At 35.1% G+C, this 11,068-nt stretch overlaps 1 pseudogene; it reads left to right on the forward strand.

Annotated features, from left to right (window-relative positions):
* The first annotated feature begins 6,740 nt into the window (after positions 1-6,740).
* On the forward strand, positions 6,741-7,518 carry LOC107025092 (annotated as a pseudogene).
* Positions 7,519-11,068: the final 3,550 nt, after the last annotated feature.

Genomic DNA, 11,068 nt, shown 5'->3' on the forward strand with positions numbered 1-11,068 from the left:
GAGACTAGTCTCTTCATTAGCTTTACACACTCATAGGTGAGTACGTTTTGGTAAAATTTACTTAGGCTCATTTGAGATTGCTCTCATCTTTCAAATTATCCTCTTATCATATTGTCACCACATTTATTAGCATTAGCACATTTGCTTTTCATAATTACTCATCCCTTTTACGTGAATGTTCATTTCTTCTTTATCTTCTAGTATTGACTCAAGCATTACGGAGGCTTGCTTCTAGGTTGAGATTTACTTAATCTATTGATGAAGTTCATCCTTACTTTACATTGATGAAATGTGAAGTTTCCTTACATATCATCCTTTGTTGTTAATGAGACTGGATCACACCTTCTAACACCTTCATACGTGAGTATTCTTTTAACTTAGTAGCTTAGGTGTAAGTGAGACTTGTCTCACTCCCTTTAACACCCCATTCTGGCCACACATACTTTATACCCCTTTAATTATGTTATAACTCACTTTACTTACTTACTTTAGTGTAGTAGATTCATATCATCGTTTATAGACGATGAACACTTCATTCAGTGAGTTTCATGAGTTCATATGTCATTCTTTTAGACCATGTTGGGAGTTGTCCCAATGAGTGGCATGCCCTTGATTATGGGTTCATTGAATTAGTTTATAAGTACTTATATCATCATTTGATACTCTAACTACACAAGATTGGCGTATGATTAGTATTGGCCTCAACCTTTGAATATTAATCTACATAACCATTTTTAGTGGCATGTGTGAATTCTACGTATGTTCATATTTGAATTTCATACGTATGAACCATTAGCCAATCTTTTAATTATTTAACATAATATTATATTAATTTACATACATCACTTTTAGACAATGTATTGTTAGCCATTTTATTGGTATACGATTAGTTATGGCATAGACAATTGGGCATAGATTTCATAACCATATTTGTTGGCATAAGCCAATTTTCATGTGCAACATGCATAAGTTTTTATACATTATAAATTAGCCAATCATTTACTTATTTAAATATAACATTATAGCCAATTCCCATTTATATTTTTAACAGTGTTTTTGGTAGCCATTTTATTGACATACGATTATTATTGGCATAAACAATTGGGCATAGATTTCATAACCATATTTGTTGGCATAACCAAATTTTCATGTGCAACATGCTTAAGTTTTTATACATTATACATTACCCAATCTTTTACTTTTTTAGAGATACCATTATAGCCAATTCCCATTTTAATTTTGAACAATGTTGTTGTTAGCCATTTTATTGACATAAGGCAAACATTCACTCAAATTATGATTTCACGGAGATCCTTTTTAGCGAACTTTATAACATAACTTTAGGCATAACATTTTTTTAAACATCTTGGACAACATCATATTAGCATTTGATGAATATATCATCTTTATAACGTCATATTAACAGCAAGAATGCACAACAGACCGTAACATCTTCATACATAACATTTTCGGACATATGTTTAACATAGTATCATTCTTTTAATTCACATAATATTGAAATCGTAACAAGGACACTAGGGATAGGAGTTTGACAAAAATGACAGGAAACAGCCCTAGTTTTCAAGATTTTTGAATCATTCGAAAGAAAGTTCTCTTGGAGAAAGAAGTCCAGGAGAGAAACCCATACCTTAAGTAGAACTTAATCTACAAAGACAACCTTGAACGAACTTTGAAGAAATCTTGAAAATCATCTAAGAAATTATTTATTTTTCTTGCGTTTTGTTCACTGTTTTTCTCACGCTTATTTTCTTGTTTTAGTCGTGTATTTGTTTGAGTTTGCACGTGTTTTGTAGGTTTAGGAACTGAACTTTACTTATTCAACTTAGGTTTTAATAAGTTAACTAAATAAATTAATTAAGTAACTACTAAAAAAATCCTCCGAACTTGACTAAACATAGGAGAATGTTGAGTTGACCTAAAATATGAAATTATGGTGTTGACTGTGGTTTAGGTTATCAGTTTGACTTTATATAAATTAATTTATTCCTGAATTTAATTAATTTAAGGACCTAGGGTAAGTACTAAATAACCCCTAAGTCATTTGAACCATAATCAACCCTTTAGGACCATCATAGGTTAGATACTAAAATGTTTCTTGCATTATACTAGGTTAGCATAAGAATTTCGTTTTGACCTCTTTAATTTAATTAATTAAATGGATAATTCAATTAATTAAGTAACCTAGGGTAATTACTAGAGTATCCTTAAGTCTTTATAGTCATAACTAATCCTTTGGACCATCCTAGGCTAAATACTAAGTTGTCTTTTTCTGGTCTTAACCGAAATCTTGAAATTTCTTTGTGATTTCGGTTTTGCCCCTTTGAATTAATTAATCTGATAAATCAATTAATTAAGTAGTCTAGGGTACTTACTAAAGTATCCCTATGTTTAAGTTTTTAGGACCTTAACTAACTCTTTGGACCATCCTACGTTAGTTACTAGGTTTTCCCTTTCTTGTTTTAACCAAAATCTGAAAATTTCCTTTGTACTTTTGGTTTTAGCCTTTTTAAATTAATTAATAAATTTGCTAAATAAATTAATTAGGTAACCTAGGGGAATTACTAAAGTACCCCTTAGTTGATAGGACCATAACTAACCTTTTGGACCATCATAGGTTAGATACTAGGTTGTCTCTTTAACTAGTACTAGGTTAGTGTCAACTCGGTTTTGATCCTAGGTTGTCGGGTGCACTAGTGGGTCCATTTCGATTAGTCCTAGGTTAGTTATCTATTTGGGGCAGTAGGTTAGAGTATAAAATTGGTAGAGAGGTAAGGCCCCACATGAAGTGGTCCCTTGTGCACGTTTTCACCCATAACTACCCTAACCGAATTCGGTTAGGGTGGTCCCCTCCTTTAGCAGCTTTTGCACATGTCTTGCACATGTGGCTGCACATGGGCTGGTTTCACTTTTCTAACTAACTATTATTTATGATTTATTTGGGAATGTTTACTTATTGTCCCAAGGACCCTCACCATGTCCTTGGGCACTGCTTAATTTACATGATCATTTTAAATGGTCATGTGCAATGGTACTAGGCTTGACACTTGGATGTCTAGTACATACTGTGTATAATATGAAGTCAAAAAATTTAGCTTAGGGTCTTCATTGTAGGTACATTTATTAAACAAGCTCATTAATACTTAGAAAAATTGGCTAACACCCTTTAAGCGAATATTTTCTAATATGCCCAATATTTTGCTTATTTGGGTATTATATAGAAATTGGCTAATACCCCATGCCAATTTTCTATACTATGCCCAATATTTTTCAATATTGGGCATTGGAATGCCTATCTATCCTCAATACACATTCTTATAGACTTATTGGGCTCTTCACTAGACGTGTAATTTTCCGGAATGTTACAAGGAGAAACATGTTGAGTTAGAGTTTCTGGTTGAGCACCAACATTCTGAGATAAAGGTGTTTGTTGTCGTTCAACGTCCAGAGAAGCATGAGATTCTTGTTCATCACCAAATTTTTCAGAAGCAGTTATTTGTTGAGAATTTGCATATTGAGATGTATGTACACTCTGTTGCAAAGTACTTTCACGTGATGAGACAATACGCTGGTTAAAACCAACATGTAGAGTTGTAGGAATTAATGGTTCACTAGCATCCTTTTGAGAAGTTTCTTGTGGCTGCTTGTAGTTTCCTTCTCCTTTATTAGTCATGCCCCCACAGCCTCCCCAACTACTTTTAATGCCTCTTCCCCTTGTGATACTTCCTGATCAAAATCTAACAAGAACTAGAGACTAATGTTCGAGCAGTCACTAAAAATCTGCAACATCTCATGCTGTAAAAATCATCAATATAGAGAAATAATGAAGCAAATTTGCACTTAATGTTCACTGAAATGACAAAACAAAACAACTTATATTGATTCACCCATTTAGATGGTGAATCAATAAAAATTTTACTCATGCAATGATAGCGGTATACTTTGTTGCAGCAAAGGTAGAGTTTCTTTTTAGTCAATAAAAGATAAGTATACTTCAGTACAGCCGAAGTGTTAAATCAAACTCTTGAAACACAAAAACAGTGAGATTAAAACTCTAATACACTATCCTGCAAACATTAGCTATTATGGAGACTACATTTCATCCACCCTCCTCCATATGCATATCACTAAAAATCTCCAGCTCTTCCTCTACTCCTTTCATATATTGCACATATAAAATGATAATAAGTTACTCCAAAAGTACTAAGGTGATTTCACTAACTCAACTAGTTTAGGGAAAAGTACCTACATATGACTAAATGAATATGAAAAAGTTTTCAAAGTGAAATATTGTACTAAAAAGCATGATCCAAAATTTAACTGATGTCTGCCAGATAATATCAAGAACCTTCACTCAACAAAGTTACTCTTAGTAGATGACATCACTAGAAAATAAATGCATTTTAAAAGAGTGTTAAATAACCAATTTAACGTATTGATGAATTAACTTTGGAAAAATAATACTTATAAGATATCATAAATGACATCAAACAACAGAAAATAGTAGCAACAGTAATAAATGAAAACACTCTAGAAAAGAAATTACAGCAAAAAGTTATTACGATTCACTCTCATCACTATCAAAGTTTTCATCACTTTTTTCTTCTCCTTCATCTTCAGAGAACTCAAAATCAGATTCCTCTGTCTCTTCATCACTTTCAGTAGCATTAATATCATGCTCTTTATCAATTTAAGTAGTCTCATTTTGAACGTCATATATTTCCAGTTCACCATTTCCACGACGTACGCTATCAATATCATCAGTCATATTTGGGAGTACCGGGGTTAAAGTGTCATATTCTTGATATGGAATATTCTGAGAATCAATTTTATTTCTAGCTTTTATTTTATACACTGCCCACCAATCAAGACTATCTTTCTTTTTACTGGGATATTCTGCAAAATAAACTTATTGAGCTTGTTCAACAAACACAAAAGGTTCATACGCATAGCTTGAGAACCTTTTCTTTTGATCTATATCAATTATCCCATACAGTTTATGAACCTTACACCCTCAACCCATTGTTGGATCAAACTAATCACATTTGAACAACACGAGAGTGGTTCGTTTCTTTGTTGGATTGGAATATTCTAGTTGTATCACCTCATCAAGCAACACATAATAGTCACTTGTATAGTCATTCCATGTTGTCACTTTAATGCACACTCCACTATTCATAGTTTATTTATTAGAGCCATAAGTAAGTGTGTTGAACCTATAGCCATTTGTAAAATATTGTGGCTAAGTTTGCACCCACTTATAAGGAGCAGAAGCCAAATCTTTTAACCTCTCATCATTTATGTTGTTATATGGATTGAGAACCTAACAAATACACACACTAGATAGATGATATGTATATTTGTTATAAATTATAACTTGATATAGATAAAACAAAATAGTAACTTCTCTATACTATTGTATTTTACTCACATAAGCTTCGAACCAGTTGGCAAATCTACTATTCGTCTCTTTATCGATTTCCTTGAGGTTTATATTTTCTCTCTCTCTCTCTCTCTATATATATATATATATAATTAGGGGATAAATTGTTGAATCTCCTCACAATTCAACAATACATATATTCTTGTTGCATCCCACTCTTTATCCAAGAAATAACGACCATTCATCTCCCCACTCGGATGTCCTGAATGCAAAAAAGAAGGATAGAAAACCATTAGGTGCATCAACTTCACCTCCATAATCATTTCGAGTAACTTTTTTCAACCTAGTTGCACATTAGGGTGGGAATAATGGGAACTGAATGTTGAAATTTCCTTAATGATATAAGTTTCACATATTGATCCCTCGACACGATATCTATTTTGCACCATCTTCTCTAAAGTGTGTATCTCTATGAAATGGTCTATATAAAGTGTGTATTATTAAGTAAATTATAAATTATCTATGTGGTTCTACATACAACTTTGCTTATGAGGAAGTGTAGGGGAGCTACCATGAAAATTTACAGTTGTACAATAGACTTAAGATATATCTCATCACTAGTATCATGTTGCGTCAATGTGTTATTGAATGTGGAGACCATCGGGTCTAGTTTTGTTTTATTCATAAAGTTTGTCTATAATAGCTACTAATCTAGCATTTCGACAGTGTTGTTAGAGATATGATATATGCTTGGGTGTATCACTCGATTGTGGTTAGTTGATCATTTCCATCTTTGGAATAGATGAGTTCAATTCCCCTTGATTATTATTTGATGTCTAAAGATCAAACTTTTATAGCTTAAGCTCGAGGAAATATTATGTTGTGAGGATGTAATATTTATAAGGTTTGAGATGGTTGATGAATTACGAATGTGTGGTGGTTGGTTGAGGTTCACTCCTGGTTGTAACCAATATTGATTAAGAATTTTATCATGGTTATGTTCAAAAGTAATTGTCCTAATGGTTGTGTCAAGGTCTAGTGGAAAAATCGATTAGTTGAAGAGTCCACCTAAAATTGCTTTGTTGTTATTTGAGCTTAAATATAACAATAGTTATCATTCACTTGAGAATAGTTTTGTTGTTTGTTGAGCTTGCATCGAACAATAATTGTCATTAGAGTATTTAGATGCCCTATTTGACGCATTTTATGGGAGGAATTGTAGATCTCCAGTTGGTTTGTTTGATATTTTTGAGATGAGACATTGAGTACTAATATTTTGAAGGAATCATGATGTACCATTTCTTACCCTCACCTTCTTTTGATTGTTTGAATTCGAACGATGGGTAATTTGGTATCTAATGTAACGACCGGGTTGGTAATTTTGAGTATTAGAGCTATGTATTTCATAAAATACTTTTCCAAACTTTCTAAATAGATATTTTGGACTGTTCGTAATTATAATCATGAAATAAGTGGGATAGTTTTAATAATTTATTTAGTTGGTGGTTAAAGAAAGAACATTAAAATGAATAGTGGGTTACTTTTCCACTTTTTATAGTTCGTTATATATTAATTAGGTATAAAACAATCAATAAGGGAGGGTCCATCGAGCTCATTGTCACGAGCGTTTGGGAAGATCTCTCAGTACACCTTCTGCACCATCGGAATTACCATTGCCATTGGCGTTTCAGTGCTTGGTGATGTTTGGGGAATATATATATAAATGGAAGTAGTTTCGTTGGTTCTGCCATTAAAGCTGATCGAATTACCTACAAAAATCAGATTAGTGCAATTTTTTTGTGAAGCGGTTGCTATATATGGTGTGGGCATCATTCTTTGAAACAAAGCTCGATAGTGTACCTGCCTCACAGATTTATGCACCAGAATCTCCTAGAGGTGGCTATGCAATTTTTGCTTCTGGGATCATTGTGGGCTTTTCCAATCTTGAATGTGGGTTGTGCATTGGAATAATTGGAAGCAACTGTGCGTTATCTGACGCACATAACTCCTCATTTATTGTTAAGATCCTCGTGATTGAGAGTTTTTTTAGTGTACTTGGGCTGTTCGGTGTTATGGTGGGAATTATCATGTAAGCTCAAGCAACACGGCCATCCTAGGGTGCATAAGCCTTCACATTATGTGCTCGTTGTTAATTTCATAACAAACACATTAATCTTGTCCATACAAGTCTGTATTGAAAAGGTTCGAAGGCATTGAGGAAAGGAAAAACATTGGAGAAGTAGTCGTCTGACTTCGGTTCTTCGGTGGAGGTAAGTTATGGTTTATATTATTTGATAGTAAACTCTTAGTAGTGATTGATATGCATTAACTGTTATTGTGAAGTTTTCTATGTACTTGATTGTGTTGTTGTGTGGCTTGGTTGTGTGTTTTGTTATTTGTCTGGAATCTTGAATACCGTGGAATTTTTTATTCTTGAACCCTCTTTATTAAAGTGATGCCTTGAATAAAGAAGGCTTAATAAAGTATTATCAATGAATTGAAAGTGATAATAATAAATGATAAATTAATGGTTTAATTAGATCAGAGTATGACGTTCAGACACGGTATAATTGGATCAGAGTGTCACCTTCCGATACGATATTCTTGGATCGGAGTGTCACGTTTCGACACGGTATAATTGGATTGAGTATCGCGTTCTGGCGCTGTAACATTTAAGAAAAACATATGGAATTAACGAAATGTACTCAATCTCAAAGAACTCAATTGCCCAAATGGTTTAGTTGGAGGCATGAGTCCTCATGGGTGATCTTGATATTGTTGATTTATTACATACTTACTTCAGTGTTGTTGATAATTGTTCATGTTGTTTGTTGCTTATCACCTGTTAAGTGTTATAGTTGAGTTCATACAATTATTCATTGTATATTAGTTTCTATTTTGGGTTGGCCAATACTACCTACTCAGTATATGTTGCCTCGTACTAAACCCTACTGGTATTTTTCTTTGTTTTCCTTTTATGGAGTGCAAAGAGTGTACCAATGCTTCGAATTGCCCTTAGCTCTTGCATGTTTCCACCATATTAGGTTTCATGGTGAGCTACTCATTCAAGCTCGTGTTGGATTCTCTCGGTCATGACATGATGTCCTATGTTTTCGGACACATACAATTTTGTTCATTTATTTTGGTGTATCTGATATCCTTAAACTTAGTATTTGGATTTTAGATGTCCTTGATTGTGATGACTTAAAGGTTTTGGGTACTTACTAAGATTTTGAGCTTTCACAATATGCTTGTATTTTGTAAGTTGGGTTAAATTTGTTGGTTCTTCCACCAAGGAGGTTAAGTGTGGGTGCCACTCACACCTCGATTTGGGTCGGAAATACTTGGTTTCAGAGCCAGGTTTCGGTGATCTCATCACACAAGGACAAGTCTAGTAGTGTCTTGAATAACGGTATGGAGACACCTTTACTTTTCTTCAAGAGGTTATAGGACTTTAGGAAAACTCATTACTTTCTTTCTTTCGTGCTATTACTTGAATATAATTGGTGTCTACATGATACAAATTGGTATCTGAACTTCTTCACTTTATTTAACATATGATTAGTACTAATGTATTAAAATTTGAAATAGCAACACTAGGAAAAAAAGTGCCCTTCGAAATGGATATATTTTCTTCATGGGTATTGATTTTGAATATGTAACACCCCGTAGCCAAAATAGACCAAAAATTAGTTTTTCACAAAAATCTGCAGGTGCTACCAATGGTGGCATCGACGGACCGTAGCCTGAACGACGGTCCTTCCAGCACAACCGTCGATGGGATCAGAAACTCCTAAAAATTTCAGCCTAGAAAAATTGGTTAAGTCTTGGACGACGGACGGACTTACGGTCCGTAGGTCAAACGATGGTCCGAAGTCCGTAACCGTCGATCAAGACTACCTTCAACCACTCTCTGACAAGAGATATGGATGACCAGCATGGTTCGTAGGTGGACCTACGTTCCGTAGGTGGAAAATTTGCAGCCAGTTAAGGGGAAATGCAGTTGGGTAAAATTAAAATGATTATAAATCTTATTACAAAATGAATTAGGTCTCCCATGACCTACCCACACATAGATAACTGAATTATCTTTCCATAGCCAGCTACCTCTCTAAAATCAGACCTCCGAGTAAAACGTTATGCCCATTTTAGTAAAGGCCTGTCGAACAGGCCCTCAGGACGGACCCAACGACGGGGCGTCGGGCGCACGACGGACTGTCAGTCCTGGCCGTTGGGAGGCCCAACAGCAACCTTCCCAGGGATCTTTTTGATCTTTCCCACTCCATTTAAGTCCTAAGTTACGTTGTTATGACCCTAAATCATCAGATTTTAGTAAGTTTAAGCCTAGAAACATAATTAAAACATATCGAAGTCAAATCATTAAATAAAAACTTAGAAAATTAGAAACAAGAGAGGACAAAAAAAGCTCAAGAACCCTAGTTCAAGAATTCCACAAGCTCCAGCAGTTCTAGCCCCGAAACTTAAGTATTTTTCCGTGGATTTCATCACCAGGCATGTGGGATTTCACTAGTTGGTTCCTTTCACCCATTGGGTCCTTAGTTTCAGTCAGTTCTTGATTCTCTTATCATGATTAAACCTAGGATTTCTAGAATTTTGATATAACTTCATGAATTTATTAAATATATGTTCCAAATAAAATTATCATGTTATTACTTAGATTATCGCATGAATTTCGGAACCCTAGCTTTGTATTTCTTTAGTTCTTGAATTACACATGCTAGGTCATATATTTCAGACACTTTAGATATACATGCCTCAGTTATAAATGCATAATTACCAGATTAATTGTTTCATTCTCAGTTTGCATGTTCAGTTTCGAGCTATCTAGTATTTACAGAAATTCAGATATCATAAGTTAATTTATAGAATTCATTGGGAGTAGCATAATACAGAGTTGGACTAGGGTTTAGCGTACGCAATAGTCCCAAAACTACTAGCCGAGTAGGTTGTAAGTCCCCTCTGCGGGCAATCGGTTTAGTGATCACGCCAGCATGCCTTTATACCTTTGGCAAGGTATATTGGGTCCTCTCGATGGGGCGTTGATATATCGTGGTTTCACGGTATAATTAATACTTTTTCCTTAAGTTTAGTGTGTCCGAAAGGCCTTTTTGTGCTAATTTTGATATAAGTTTCTCTTTGTTTTGCAGGAAATCTGTCCAAAGCTGAATGCGGAGATTTTGAGCGAAAAATGCAGAAGAGACCACCTACGGAGCTTATGACGGTCCGTCGTGCCTGTGACGGTCCGTAGGTGGCAGCGTAGTGCAGCTGCGGAAGGAAGATGGGGAAGTCTGACCAAGTGTGGGATTACGAAGTTTGTGACGGTCCGTCATGGCTATGACGGTCCGTCGTGCAGGTTCGTCGTGAAGTTCAGAGAAGTGATCCCAGTACCCAGATTCCGAGAGTTGAAGTATTTTGGAATGAAGACCATCGACGGACTGTTGTGCCTATGACGGTCCGTCATACTTGCCGTCGAGGGGAATGAAGAAAGCAGCAGAAGAAATTGCACAAGTATGGGACGACGGAGTCCACGACGGTCCGTTGTGACCACGACGGTCCGTCGCTAGGTCCGTCGACCCAGCCGCGTTTTGGCAGATTTCCAGCAATTAGAATCCTTGTTTAATTAGGTTTTTGTTTTTTTATAAATAG

This window comes from Solanum pennellii, chromosome 7, assembly GCF_001406875.1.
Source record: "Solanum pennellii chromosome 7, SPENNV200".
Taxonomy (NCBI): domain Eukaryota; kingdom Viridiplantae; phylum Streptophyta; class Magnoliopsida; order Solanales; family Solanaceae; genus Solanum; species Solanum pennellii.